Source organism: Acinonyx jubatus, chromosome C1 (assembly GCF_027475565.1).
Source record: "Acinonyx jubatus isolate Ajub_Pintada_27869175 chromosome C1, VMU_Ajub_asm_v1.0, whole genome shotgun sequence".
NCBI lineage: Eukaryota > Metazoa > Chordata > Mammalia > Carnivora > Felidae > Acinonyx > Acinonyx jubatus.
Window position 1 is genome coordinate 198025637 of NC_069381.1, and position 15048 is coordinate 198040684.

Consider the following 15048-nt stretch of genomic DNA (forward strand, 5'->3'; position numbering starts at 1 on the left):
TTGGGTTCAGTCCTAGGAAATCTTGGATGTGTCAGCTCTCTTTCCTCACCCTCCACAGCAAAGACGGGCTGAGAAGGCGCAGTGCGGGGCTGGTCATGCCCTCTGCCTTTCGCCTGCCTTTGGCTCTCCCATCCCGCTTCCCCCCGGCCCTCACATCCTGGACCCACCACACAAGAAGCTCCAAACCTAGGCTCTCTTCTCCTTGAACTTCCCATCTATTTCCATCTCGAGGGGTTCTCACCGTCTCTCCCGCTACCCGCTTTTCTCTCACGATTCCCCAGACGCTGAGTCTCTGTCCCCTCCCACGCCTTTGCCCCGCTGTAAATTTTCACCTTCTGGATTTAAGCACCCTGGATATTGTTGCATCTCTTCCCTGCGCCTCCTTTGCCACCGTGCAACATACAGCTGCTTTTTCAGCCCCGCCCCTTGCTGGCCTTCATTACATAGGAAAGTTTATAGTGCTTCACATTTTGTTCTGGACACGGGCCAGTCTGGCCCCTTGTCAGGAGCCTCTCCCCGGGACCTCTCCTATAGCAACAATGACATTTTGAGGAGGAGGAGGCTGTTTCATCACCGTAAATACACACCCTCCCCCTCCTCATCGTAACAACCGCGACGGTGATAATGACGTTAATAACGAGGTCAGCTAATAGTTGGACGATGTGTCAGGCACTGTGCTGAGGGCTTTCTCTTGCTGTCTCGTTTATTCCTCACAACTACCCTTTGAGGCAGGTACTATAATAGAGGAGGAAACTGAAGCTAGGGGACATCCAAGGTGCTGTTTAGAGTCGCCCAGAAAGTGGGAGAGCCTGGATGTGAACGCACCTAGGTGGTCGTTCTCAGTCCATATTCTTTGCCACCATGTAGGGACGCCCAGAGCACGATGGTCCTCTCGCACCTGGGCGGAGGGCAGACAGGCAGCCAGGGACAAGGCAAAGAGCCAGAGGCAGCTCGTGTTGGAAACATTCATGGATTATTTGTCAGTTTTTAAGGAAAAAGCTAAGGAGACACAGGATACAGATAGCAAGGTGGCAGAGAACTCCAATCAGGCTCGACAGAATCGCTCTGTGCTGTGTCAATTGTCTTCTATGTCACCTTGGTGCCCGATGGAGTTTCTGTCACCATCATAGCTGTCTTCTTCTCTGAAGCACAAAGTCACCATTAGTAGTCCATCAGGCTGTGGTTATGTTGGCTGCCCTCTTCAAGGAAGGGGCTGTGCTGGAAGCGAAGAATTCTTTCCGCAGCCGTGGCTTGGGAGTAAATGGTGGGAACCTTCTCTCGGAACACTTTTGATGTGCGTGAGGCAGAAAGGAAGCTCTCATTTAGCCGGGTCGGTTTGCAAGCAGGGCAAAGGGGCTGTGGTCAGAGGCTCCGACCCTGTGTGTGGTCATTCAGCTTTGCTCTGTTCTGTGGCTACAGCCCAAGCACTAAATCCTGGCCGGATGTCTTATGATGCATATGGCACACTATCATGGTCCCCGTGGGGATGGGGCAACAAGGTGGGGATGAATCAGTTCAGTTCCAAATTCTTGATCAGAAGAGCAGCTCGGAACACACAACCTGAAGGCAGTAGAATAAGTGTATACATCAAACCCGGCAGCATCATTGCCCCGTAGGGTACTTCAATCTGGGAGCACATTTCCTTGCCGGATGTCATCAAGTTCTCAGTGGAACCTAAACATGGTTGGCTGTCTTCATTACAAAGTGAACCTGAGGTCCATGCAGATTAAATGACTAAGCTTTGCGGTACATATGAGCCTTTTGAGTTGTATTGAGACAGAACTCCACCTATTCCACAACAAATTCATAGACAGACGTCAATCCTGTGGCAAATTATCTTTGAATGTCTGTTGAAAACCATCTGACCACGAATGGGGGTCTGTTTCTGGACTCAGTATTCCACTGATCTACTTGTCTATCTTGGTACCAATGCTTTATTCCCTTTATTATTGGAGCTTTATAATAAATCTTAAAATTAGGTAGTAGAAGTCCTCCAGCTTTGTTTGTTTGTTTGGTTGGTTTTTGCTAAGTTGTTTTGGCCATTCTAAGTCCTTTTTGTTTACCTATGAAATTTAGAATCAGCTCGTCAATTTCTACCCAAAAAAGCCTGCTTTGGGTTTTGACTGGGATGATGTAGAATCCATAGCTCACTTTGAGGTTGGTTCATTTCTCTGAGTTTTTGGCTGGTTTTTATACTATGGATTAGTGTCCTGGGATGGAGCTCTGGAATCTGTAGCACAAACACAGAGATCTTCAGGACAATTCATTTTTATGCTGATTTAAAGCTAATAAGGATAAATATTTACAGGGAATCCAAGCCATCTGAAAGCAGAGTTACGAGGGCTTCACTGATAATAAGACTATTTACATGAAGGGGAACTTTGACTGTTTTGAGCACCTAGGATAAGCCATATTTGTAAAATGTTTAATTCCCACACGAAGCCTATGAGGTAGGCATTACCTACTCTACATTACAAGTAGGGAAACTAGGGTACAAAAAGGTTAAGCAATTACGCTGAGGTCATACAGGAAATTAAGTGGTAAAGTTGACCTTTAAACCCAGGTTGGTCTCATTTTACTGTGATGCTCCCCTACCTCAACAGTCTTCAGACTGTCCAGAATGCCCCAGGAGGCTGCCAGTGTCTCAGGGCCCAAGTGAGTGTGTACGTGTAGGGGTGGGGGGCGGGGGAGGGAAGGGGGAGGCTGGTTCTTGGTGCTCTGGACTCTGCTTCAACTTGATTTTCCTTTGGTCTGTCTTATGAATCGGAGTTTTGCTTAAAAAATAAAAACAGAAACAACAGCAACAACAGAATAGCGGTGCCATTCATCTCCTTTTCTCACAAAGTTCCTGAAAGCTTTGGAGTAATGGTGAACCATGACGGAAGCTGCCCAGGGTCCAAGGCGGTACACTGGGGCTATTTTTTCCTATCAAAATTCGAACTCGTGGTCCTTCCGCCTGCAGGACCCGTTGTCTGGTCAGCTCACGGGGTCACTAATGAACCCAAAAGCTGCTCCGTCACTCTAGTGCTGTTCTGACAGCTGGGTCTCAGCCCAGGTCAACTAACCCTGCCGTGGGTAAGGCTGGCGTTCTCAGTGTCCGCTGAAGCTCTGGACTGTTCCAGCCCTCACGCCTCCTGAGCTTTGCTGACCTTCCTGCTTTTCACAGGCTGCTAGGCCTTCTCCTTTCTCTGCTCCTCATCAGCCTCGCCCTCGGCAGCCACCCCAAGAAATCCAGCCTTTTTCATCTTCTCTCTCTCAGAAATTGGAACGGATTTTTTTTTCTTTTTTCTTTCTGAATTCCTGATGCGCCTGCCTTTGCCAAAACTCCAAATCCCAGATCTGCCGTGTGCCAACAAATGCCGGGAGAGGTTGTTTGGATGAATTCAGAAATGACCTTGAACCTTTGCTCAACGCTCAGATGACAGGTTCTCTCCTTCCCAACCACACCCCAACACACATGCTTCTTGTCAGATAAGGAAATGTTTTATTGCTTCGTTTTCCTTTTCACTTTCTCTACCACCCCTTCTTTATGAACGCTTCCCCCTTATCCTATCACGTACCTTCTGGAAAATTAATCAGAGAGCTAAAACCCCAGGAAAGAAAGGGGCCTTGGGAGGGCATTTCATCTGGACTTTTGCTTCTAGAGAGTAATCATACTTGCCTGATAAAGGACTCTCTCTTCTGTCTTTAGACTTTGATCAGTTCCCATACCTTCTCATTTAAGCATCTCTGGGTTTTGCTTCTTGGGTCTTATTTATTAATTTCATATTTTAAAGTGCTTCCTTTCTTCCATTTAGGGTTGTTTCATTGGGATCCAGATAATGTATACAAGGCATGTTCATGATAGACACTATCATGATTTGGCCAAAAACATTGAGCTTTTTTCAAGCAGATGTATGTCTCCAAACTCTTTTCCTGGGTCAACCATGGTTTCTGGGGAGTCAGATATGATCATGGGTCTCCATGGGTAAAGACTGGACGCTGCCTGTGGTGGTCCAGTTGTGTATGTAGTTGACTGATCCGGAGGGATTTTTTTGGCTACAGTCAGAGGTCAAGAGTAAACGTAACAAGTCTATGATGGGGTCTACCCAGATGCAAAATGCTTTACAGGCTTGTAATCAATACCCTGGTGATTCAGTGCTAGGCCAGCTGTTGCGGAACAAAATGACTTTATATTGATTGTCTGATTGACTGATTTTGGCTTCAAGAGTACAGACTGGCTCGAGTAACTTTCTGCTGTGGTGAAGACAGATCTCCCAGAGCACAGGCATGTGAAATTCCACACTCTCCTTTTCCAGGGACTGAAGTGGACAGAAGGGTCAAACCCTCTGTTTTCCTTGACTTGAGTATATTTTTGAACACACCTATTCTTTTTTCCCTTCATTTCCCATTTCACACCCTGTCCATCTACCTTTTCTCCTCACCTTAAAGTCCTAGACCTGTCCCCCAACTGCTCTGAGTCCACTCTTGAGAAAGGATTTCCCAGCCTCTCAAGGACAGGGGCTCCTCCATGACCCCAGCAGAGTTCTTCTGCAAGAACACGTCTTTTCAACCTGTGGCCTGTCTCTTTGGTCGTCTACTCAAAGATTGGGACCGTCCCGCACAGCAGGTCCCACTGCAGACTCCTCAGGAGTTAAGTCCCAGCTTGAGCTGGGGTGGAGGGAATGGGGGCACCCAGGGTGGCCAGTAGTTTGTCATCATCTCAGGAAGATGGGCTGGGAAGTTGGAGTCTTTGAGATAGAGCAGAATTATCCTCACCGCATGTGATGAAAGAAGGTGGCACAAAATCACCCCTCCAGAGAGGGATCCTGGCCCTGAGTAAGAGCGAGAGAAGGGAAGCAGGTGGGGAGCTTTAAGAGGTGGGAGGAGAATCAGGAGAGTTCAGAGGCTCTCATGATTCCAAACGATGCTTTCACTTCCGATGTTACCCTCCAAGGAAAGAAGGTCTAGCGTATAAAGGACAGGCCCAGTCAAAATCTGCCAACGTAAATCCTTGGCAGATGACATTGTTTCTCTGGTACGATCGCAACCTGCCAATGGAGAAATATCTCCCGAAGGGGACAATTGGAGTAATCACTTAAAGACAATCCCCTGGCTTGATAACCCAGAGCAGACACCCCTTTCCCTCTTTCCTTTAACCCCAAAGCCAGAAGCATTGGCTGACCCTCTGGTAGGTGAGGCCTGTGGGCAGATGAACAGGCAAGGACGAGGGAGGTCCTTTCCCGGGGGAATGTGTTAGAAGTTGTGGACGTGAGGCCAGAGCAAATGGCGTGTTTCCTTCTCGGGCTGTCACTTTCCCATGTGAAGGCTGCTTTGCTCTTCCTCATTTGTGCTGCGCGTTTCCCCTCAACCTCCTCTGGGTGTGGACAGGAAGCCTGGCACTGACGCCACCTCTTGAGTTTCCACAAAGTTTCACTTTCTGTTTCTCAAGCCCTGACCCACACTCCACGGCTTCCCAGGCCATGCGTGGGTGCCTTGGAAACCACACGGGTGGCCTGTTCCCTGTAGGTGCCGTGCATGACAGACAGGATCCCAGAGAACTTCTTTTCTGGAGTCTCAGGGCCTGTGACTCTAGTGTCTGACTTCACGTCCACCCCAGTAACAATGAAGGTCATTGCCATTGGCAATGTCAATGACATTGGCAATTGGCATTGCCCCCCTCTCCCAAAGTCAGCCTTTGGAGGTAATTACCCTGAAGCATGGAAGAAAGGGCAACGTCTGAAGGTTTTGTGCTGTTTCCTTGACCTGTACCTCGGAGGATCTCAAGGCCAAGAGTGGGTAACTGCTCTGCTATAGTAGAAACTCAGGAAATGCCTTAAACTATTGAAGTCAAGACAGGAAGTGACTTGCTAAAGTCCATAGAGCTGCTCAGCAGCAAGGTCAGGACTAAATATGGCTCTTTTCACTCCCAGGTAAATTGTCTTTCTTTTCCCCAAACTGCCCATCTCACCCCTCTTTCTTCTTGTTATAATGAATACCATTTCCTGTTGTATAGCTGTCTACATTGATAGCCAACAATGCAACATTCTCCTTATGGAAACCCTATCTGGATTAGAAGATGACTATTAATCTACTCATCCTCCACCTCTACCTCAATTAGCAACTATCTCAAGTTATGGCCATCCCAAAGTGTTTGATCATTTCATTCTTCCTCTTGTATCTGTGCAGGGGGGCCTGGCAAGGACTTATGAGGCGGTATGAGGCACGGCACATCAGTGGGCAGTGGGATTTGGAGTATGGGTCCCCTGCTCTTGGTGCTCTTGGCACCTGCTGCATTTTATCCCCACCTGCTGAACCATTAACCTACTACCTTGTATAAGTTTAGCAGAAAGAGTCCCCAAGCACCTATGAGAAGCACGCACAGCTTTTCCAGGTTACGCCGTGGGGATCGTGAAAATACACAGTATTCGTGTCTGGAAGTCATTTGACAACTCACTTCCAGAGTCACTTGCTTCTTATAACTTACCTCAAGCAGCATATGTTACAATGATCTGGTGCTTTGGGTGAGAGAAGTGAATAGTCTCCTAAGGAAGGAGGCACAGGTGAGTTAATTCTCATCTTGTTTTGTACTTGTACTTGCCTGTCTATCTTGTCCCCCATTCCCGGCTTTGCTGCGGCTCTCGGACCAACCTGGGACTTTATGACCTGAAGACAGTTGAAGACCTAAAGTAAACTAGGCAGCTTCTGTCCATCTTGCTTCCCCAACTGTTATCCTCTGAATCATCTACCTTTCCTCTGGTTTCCTGTATCATCTTTTCTTTTTTTAATTTTTTAAAAATTTTTTAATTTTTTAATTTATTTTATTTTTTTAAATTTTATTTTATTTTTTTAAATTTACCTCCAAATTCGTTAGCATATATTGCAACAATGATTTCAGGAGTAGAGTAGACAATCAGGGTAATTGTCCAGACACAGATCAAGGCAGGATGCTTTTAAGCAATCACTCACATCTCTAAAGTCTTAAACCCAAGAGCATGGGGAGGGACCATTCTATAAGCAAAGCCTTAACTATGAAAACAACTTTTGAAACGAAGATTCAAAAGATAAGCTCAACAACAGGTGTTCTTTGCTTTCTGTAGTAGGTGTGTTCTTGAAAAGTTTAGTGTCAATATTTTTCCCCCATTAATCTAATCATAGTCTAAATATAAGAGGGAGGCTGGATATTTAAAGAAACCATGTAGTTGATCTCATTGCAAAGCCTTTTTAGAGTTTTAAAAATCACTTTTCTTTTCAAACATCGGGTTTTCTTAGATTATAATTTCTTATAAGTAGGGACCTATCGGGTTGATGTATATTGCCTACAAATAAAGGATGGGTTAGCCGCAGAGTGCTGGAGCTTTGGGACTTTTGTATTTATCAAATACCTTATATCTATTTATACTTGGAAGATGGGACAATAGCTTCCTCTGGGAACAGAAAGATCTTTTATTTCTCTCTTCCTAGGCCATGCAAACTCCACTTCTTCTTTCTGGTATTTCCCATATATGCCTCCACCACAAGGCAATTGATCATTCTTTCACACTCCTCTGAACTTTCTGCAAGTGCTGGTGTCTCTGTGCTGGAATAACCTGGTATTTTGGGCTACACTACTGAATATTCTCTTCAGGATGGAAGCAGGTGGTCAAATGACTCAAAAACCAGGACTCGGTCTAAGGTTGTCCAATATGAGCTGTGGCTATTGAGTACTTGGAATGTGGAATGTGAATGAAACTTAGGAATGAATTTTGAATTTAATTTAATTTTTAAAATGTTTATTTATTTTTGAGAGAGAGGGAGAGAGGCAAAGAGAGAGGGAGAGAAAGAGAATCCCAAGTAGCCTGAAGAGGGGCTCAATCTCACGAACCATGAGATCATGACCTGAGCCGAGTGGGAAAGGGGTAGAGAGAGAGGGAGAGAGAGGATCCCAAGAGGGCTCTGCACTGAGAGTGGTGAGCCCTACACGGGGCTCAAACTCATGAACCATGAGATCATGACCTGAGCCAAAGTCAGACACTTAACCAACTGAGCCACACAGGTGTCCCAGAACTTCTTAAAAAAATGTTTCTTTGTTTCTTTATTTTGAGAGAGAGACAGAGAGAGAGAGAGAGAGAGAGCAAGTGGAGGAGAGGCAGAGAGAGAGAGAGAATCCCAAGCAGGCTCCATGCTTTCAGCGAGGAGCCCAACACAGGGCTCAATCCCATGAACCATGAGATCATGACCTGAGCCAAAATCAAGAGTCGCACGCTTAACTGACTGAGCCACACAGGCTCCCTGGAGAACTTTTATGTATATTTGAAGCAACTTGATCACCTTTCAACTGTAAGTTTTATGGAGTTTCTACATATAGGTCAAGTCGTTCTACAAAGATTTTAGCTTTCGAATTGAGATATATGTATAAAATACATATCAGGTTTTGAAGATTAGTAGGAAAAAGGAATGTAACATATTTGCTTAATAATTTCTATTCTGTATACGTGCTGAAATGATAACATTTTGGATATACTGAGTCACATAAAATATATTATTAAACTTAATTTCATCTATTTCTTTCCAGGTTTTTTACATGGCTACTAGAACATTGAAAATTGTAAATGTGGTTCATATCGTGCGTCTCTTGATCAAGACTGATCTCAAGTATACTATTGCCTGACTTCATGACCACTCCCTGTGTCTAGACAAATGCCGTCAGCTCTTCCTATGACAGGGTTCGGGGTTTTAATTCGGATGCCCCTCAGCTGAAGAAAACGCATCAACCTCTAGCTTTATTCTTTGAGGCAGCTTCTGAATCTACACTTGGGTGACAATTGCTTTGGCATCTTTGAGTTTTTTGCGTGCCTTACTGTTTGATGCAGTCCGCATAGTTTATGCTTTAAAAAAAAAAAAAATAGAAAGACTTCCAGAAAATGCTTTCAGTAGAAAGATAGATTTGGGAAGAATATCCAAAATTGTCACTTTGAACTTCTTATTTCATATGAGAAGAAGACCTGCCCAAATATATTCTGCTGTGCAGTGACGCCTCCAGACCACTGCTGCTCCGGACGCTCTCTGTAACCTCACACCAGAAGCGACTGGGGCCAAGGAACAGCCATGGACACGATGACACAGCATTACAAAACACCACGCTAGCTGGTTATTAATGAAAACCAGATGATGGACCATGCACCACATCGTCCAGAAAGTTGACTAGCTGGAACGGAACATGCAGAGTTCAAGGGTGGCAGGAGCCTCTGTTAGAAGCACGGAGGCTGGGACACACATCCACGCTCTGCTGTGAATCGGCTGCGAGTCACTGGGCAGGTTATTGTCACATCCCCTTTGCTCATCTATCAAATGAGAGGGTCGCAGCAGAAGGTCTCTAGTTCCCACCTGCTCCTACAGCCGCATCTCGGCCAGTCTAGCCCGAGGCCCCCACCACCTCCAGCTGTGAGAACACGGGGCAGGACTACCCGGGTTGGAGAATGCCCAAGGCACAGGCCAGCGGTCTTGTCCCGCGGGGAGTGAGAGGCAGGGCAGGGACAGCCAGCAGGCTCTGTGACACTGCTGTAACCTCACCGCTGGTCAGTGACCTCCTTTTCGGTAGCATACGTTCCATCACGCGCAGCTTTGCTAGGTCAAGTGCATCTACACTTTAGAGCCATGGGAAACGTTTATCAAACTAACCTCCAGAAGGCACACGCTCAGCTTCACTCTCGCCACCCAAATACCTGCTTTGGGGAGTAAACAGCAAATCTTTGTTATTTCAATTTGCTGCTTTGCGATTGTAAGTGACATGGAACTTCCCCCATATGGTAATTGGCGACTGACATTTCATCTCACACAATCTGACTGTTTGCATCTTTCGCCCTGGTTTCTTGAGTGTTTTTTTTTTTTTTTTTTGTCTTATGATTTATAAAAGCTCTTTTGGTTTAAAGGTTAACCCTTTCTTGTTACATGTCTGCACCACTTTCTTGCAAATATTTTTTCAGTTCATGACTCACCTTTTCATCTCGTGTGTGCGTAACTTTGAACTTACAGATATTAACATTTTTATTGAAAAAAAATTCTTTTAATATGAAATTTATTGTCAAATTGGTTTCCATACAACGCCCAGTGCTCATTCCAACAGGAGCCCTCCTCAACGCCCCTCACCCAACCTCCCCTCCCTCCCACCCCCCATCACCCCTCAGTTTGTTCTCAGTTTTTAAGAGTCTCTTATGAGATATTAACATTTTTAAATTGTCATGTTTATCAGTCTTAAAAAAAGAAAACCCCTCTGTACTTTTATACTTTCAAGGCACCTTGTCTATTCCTAATCAGATAATTTTTACCCATAACAGTTATCTATTTTTCTTTTTAATCTGTAGTGATGCATTTTGGTGTCTGGTGTGAAGAGGCTACATTCTTTTTCTGTGTATAATCACACAGGAAGGATCTCTCACACTGTTTACTAAATAAACTATCCCATTCCTTCCAGTTTCCACACCCATTTAATCTAGTCCATTGTTGACATCATCAGAGAAAATTTCTCATCAGAAAGTTTGACCAGCACAATTCAATGGTGTCAATCCAGCTTGATTTATGCATGGTTGTTAGGCTGGGTGGCAGTTATGAAACGGGGTGGAAGTTAAATCAATGAATTATCATTGATACACTTAATGCCACAAATGTATTGCAGACTGAAGAATTTAGTTAAATTGTGGAACATGCCATATATTCCACTGGAAATTTGGTTGAGCCCAGTTCACTGGGCTTTGTTTATAAACCTTTACCTTAAAACGTCCGGGATCTAGAGCAGGGGACACGGAGGAGGTAAGGGAGACATCATCTTGGGGATGGAGAGGACTTTTCCATGGTGACCAGATGTTTATCACTGCACGGGCAGAAGGCCCAGGGAGGCTGGTTGTGGTTTGGGTTATTTTTTCCTGATGCGGATGTAGTTGCTTCTCTTCTGGGTGGGCAGTGTGGGGACCAAGGAGTCTTAGTGGGTGCACAACATCCAGCAAGGAAACCATTCTGCTGGCTCGCTGCATCAGCCACACTCTTTACAGAGCAGGACGCCAGCTGCTGCTCTAACCAAAGTAAAAGTCCTACGTAAGGCCACATGCTACCCACGGGGCACTGCAGGCCTTCTTGGACTCTTCCTTCTCTAAGAGGTAGGGCTCAGAATGACGTCTGGTCATGGAAAAAGAATTTCGAGTCGTCCGGGTTCATGGTGTCTGAACCGTGGAGGGTGTACCCTGTGTTCTTTTGAGGTTAGGATTTGCTTTAATTAAGGAAATAAAATGAAATCCAACACACCCTGCTCACGCCACACATGTTCTGAGGGGCTGCAGGAAAACCCCAACGCTGTTGGGACACAGAGTCAGCAGGGACTTCTCGGATGACTTGGTTAGTGTCAGTGGGCCACCCTGCTGTTTCCTTTCCTGAGAACATCTATCCCTTTTCAGACACTGTTAATTTTGTGCTCAACATGCCTGAGTGTGTTGATATCAGTCTTGAGTCCAGTTTGCGTTTCGTCCCCTCCCTGCTGAGGGGAGCAGGAAACTGGGGATTATGGGAGTCGGGGGTGGTGATGAAAGGGCTCTAGACCACCAAGCCTTGAGTTCAGAAGATGCATATGACTTAGCCTGCTCTGTGGATATGTCCCCTGCTTGCCTCCACCCTCCCATTTGTCAGGGTCCCTCCCTTCCCTAAAGACAGTTCAAAACTCTTCCCAAGTTAACACCAAACCAGAGAATGTTCCATTTGTCTTTCTCATGCTCACACCCTGCCTAACTCAACATCGTATGTGAAAATCTAGAGGAATGGTGTCTGTTTTGAAGAATGCCTTACACTTTTGTTATTTTTCTCTACATAAATTCCTTAACTACAGGGTTGACATACAATCACCACATTCAAACACACTTCATAGTGCCCGGGTCTGATAATCATATATGAGTGTGTGTGTGTGTGTGTGTGTGTGTGTGTGTATATGTGTGTGTGTGTATATATATATACATATATACATATATATATGTATGTATTTGGAAGTTTTTTCATATAACAAAGTAGCAAAGGGGCCCATCTGTTTGAGTATGTTTAGTCATACATTCATGTAAACTCAGAAAACTGATTTGGAAGACTTGCTTGGGATGAAGGAGGCTCTGAACTATTGATGGTGAGGATTAGAAGGTTTGGAAGGAGCTAAGGCTGTTCTGGGGAGGCCCTCAGTTTCCGATCCACCCTCTTCTCCCCTAGGACTTAATGGTGGGACAGAATCACTGGATTCACTGGGTTGCAAGTCATACATGCCCAACTCAAACTAGTTTAAGCAATATCGGATATTTAATGGCCGCCGAAACCGGAAAGTCCAGTAATGTAACTGGCTTGGGGCACAGATGACTAGTTTCTCCTCATTCTTTGTCTCTGCTTTGCCTTCCTCTGTGTCAGCTCCATTCTCAGGCAGACTTGATTCAAGTGAAGGCAAGGGTGCCCTCCAGCAGCGTCACCCGAGAACTTAGAAAACCCTAAGCAGAAAGAGAATGTCTCCCGGCCAAAGTCCTGGTGGGGGTGGGGGGGGGGTGGGGCTCTCAGTGGCCCATCCCGGCTCATGGAACCTCTTCTGAAACAATTAGTGGTCAGTGGAATATGTTCTTTTGATTTTCCCAGCCTCATCAAGGCGTCTGACCCTGAAACCAGGGGTGAAGAGCAACCTTTCCCAAATCGCATGATGGCTCACCTAAAGGAAACTGGGCTGCTGTTCCCAGGAGAGGAGAAACATCAGGCAGAACAATAGAAGCCCACTTCAACAGATGGCAGGTGGATGGTGTGAAGAGAATTCTCATTCTGCTGGGCGGATCTGGGCTCACCTTTCACCTCTGCAACATACAAGTGATGCTGATGTGGCACCAAGGCTGTTGGGATCTGGAAGTAAATTGTCACATGGGGATGTACTTTGGCCAGAATTCGGTCCTCCTCTCCATAACTCTGTCCTCCTTCCATCTATATCTAGGTTATATCAGCCCTCCCCCATTGTACATGGGCACCGCCGTGAAGCACACACTCAAGCCCAGTGGCATGCAGATGAAGCATTTGGGGTTCATGTTCTGCCACTCAGCCTGTTCCCCACCCCCCCACCTTCCCATGGGCAGCAGCGCACATTACGTTCTGCTAGGTTGCCATGTTTTCTAACACACTCTCTTACTCTGGATGCCCAGGTGTTGGCTATGGGAGAGGCATGGTTGGCCCACTTACCTGGCTCCCTCTGATTCATAGGGACACCCTGCCTCATGATCTTCAGCATGAGAGTCAGGATGCAATGCAAGACCACCGCACTTAAATATTTGGGTTCTCATCCCGGCTCAAAAACGAACTAGATGGGTGATTTTCGGACTGCCCGTGGGTCAATTTCTTCCTCTGTATTTGGTCACATCTTCTTCAAACCGTAAGGTCCCTTCATGTTCTAGTGCTCATCCCGTCTGAGCAGCCACTACATTAGCTTCAAGTTTTTCCTCTGAAAATTCAAGAGAATAAAGCTATGCCTTAAAACGATTTCCCGAGAGTAGACATAAAGAGCTAGAGAAGTCTGAAACCCAGATCCTCCACTAAGTAGGCATGTGATTTAGGGCAAGTTATTAACATCTCTGCGACTCACTTTTCCTCGCCTTTAAAATGGGGCTACAGGATGTCATGAAGATTAAGTGGGTTAATGCTTGAAGCCTGCCCAGGGCAAAGTTCCACATCAGCGATTGCTGTTTCTGCTGTTCTAGACTGTAATGCATAAAACAGAGAAATGTGTTGTATTTTTGAAGCACATATCTGTCAAGTACTTGCCAGCTGGGAGGAACCCATGTCTCCTGAAGGAGCAGGTCTCATTTTTGGTAGATCTAATTATTACTATAAAGTCATTGTTATTGCCCTTGAAATACTTGAAGATACCATCAGCCACACTCTTGAACACTCCTGTCCTCTTTAATTTCTTTCTATTGCTCTGGCCACAAGACCAGTGCTCTAGTACGGATATGTTCAGGTTTGTTAATGCCCTCCTCTGTGCTGTGCGCCTCTAACTTGACCCCAGACGGGATCTAAACAGTGCTAAACCTATCTTCTCTCCAACATATAATCACCCTCTACTAGTGCTGCCAGGGACTGGATTTACTTTCTAGCAGCCGAGTCATGTTTTGGGCTCATATTTAGCTTCCAATTAAGAAAGCCCTGAGTTGTTTTCATATAAACCAGTGGAAACCCATTTTAGAATTCAAGTCCTCTATCTTGCCTAATCAATGTTACCTTCTGGGATAAATACAGAAAATCCTTCAAGTACAGAATGAGGAAATCCTGACTCTGGGCATTTGATGTCAGTTAAATAGGTCACATTTTATTTATTTATATTTCGAAAAAGAAGTGAGAAGGAACAAGAGACCCTGAGCATCAGGCCAGAACAGAATAGCTACATTGTGATCTGAGACTCTGTCCTGGTCGTAGGATCGAGAGCCATTAAACAGCGCCAACCAGGCTTTTGGCCCGTGAAGCCGGGGGCAATCACTGCCATGGAATAATTTTCAAATCTGGGCTTATGCCTGTTCAGGATTTCTTGGTGTTTGTTAGTTGTCATTGTATTTGTAGGAAATGAAAGCTGCCATTGAATAGTCTCGGTAACCCCTTCCCAACCCTCCAAATATGCCTGGAATAAGTCAATGAGTTTTCATCTGGGCATATTGTTTTTCCATAAATGAATCTTTGCTTCTCACCTAGGACATAATATTGGTGCTTGGTAGGAATGTGCCAAATATTGTGTCTTTGTGGCCAACTATTTTCATTCAAAATTGAATTTCTATCATTCAGTAAAAAGGGAGAGATCTCCAAGTTCAGATATTTTTCCCTTCCTAAGAGAACTGAAGTATAGAGTCAAATATTAACTGTTCTTTATAACATATAAAAACATACCTAAGGATTTTATTGTTCAGTCTATTTACCTTTGTATCCAGTACAATCTAATGAAAAATATAGGTATACACACAGAGATTAAAAGTATCTATCACATAGGGGCGCTTGGGTGGCTCAGTCAGTTGAGTCTCCAACTCTTGGTTTCTGCTCAGGTCATGATCTCAT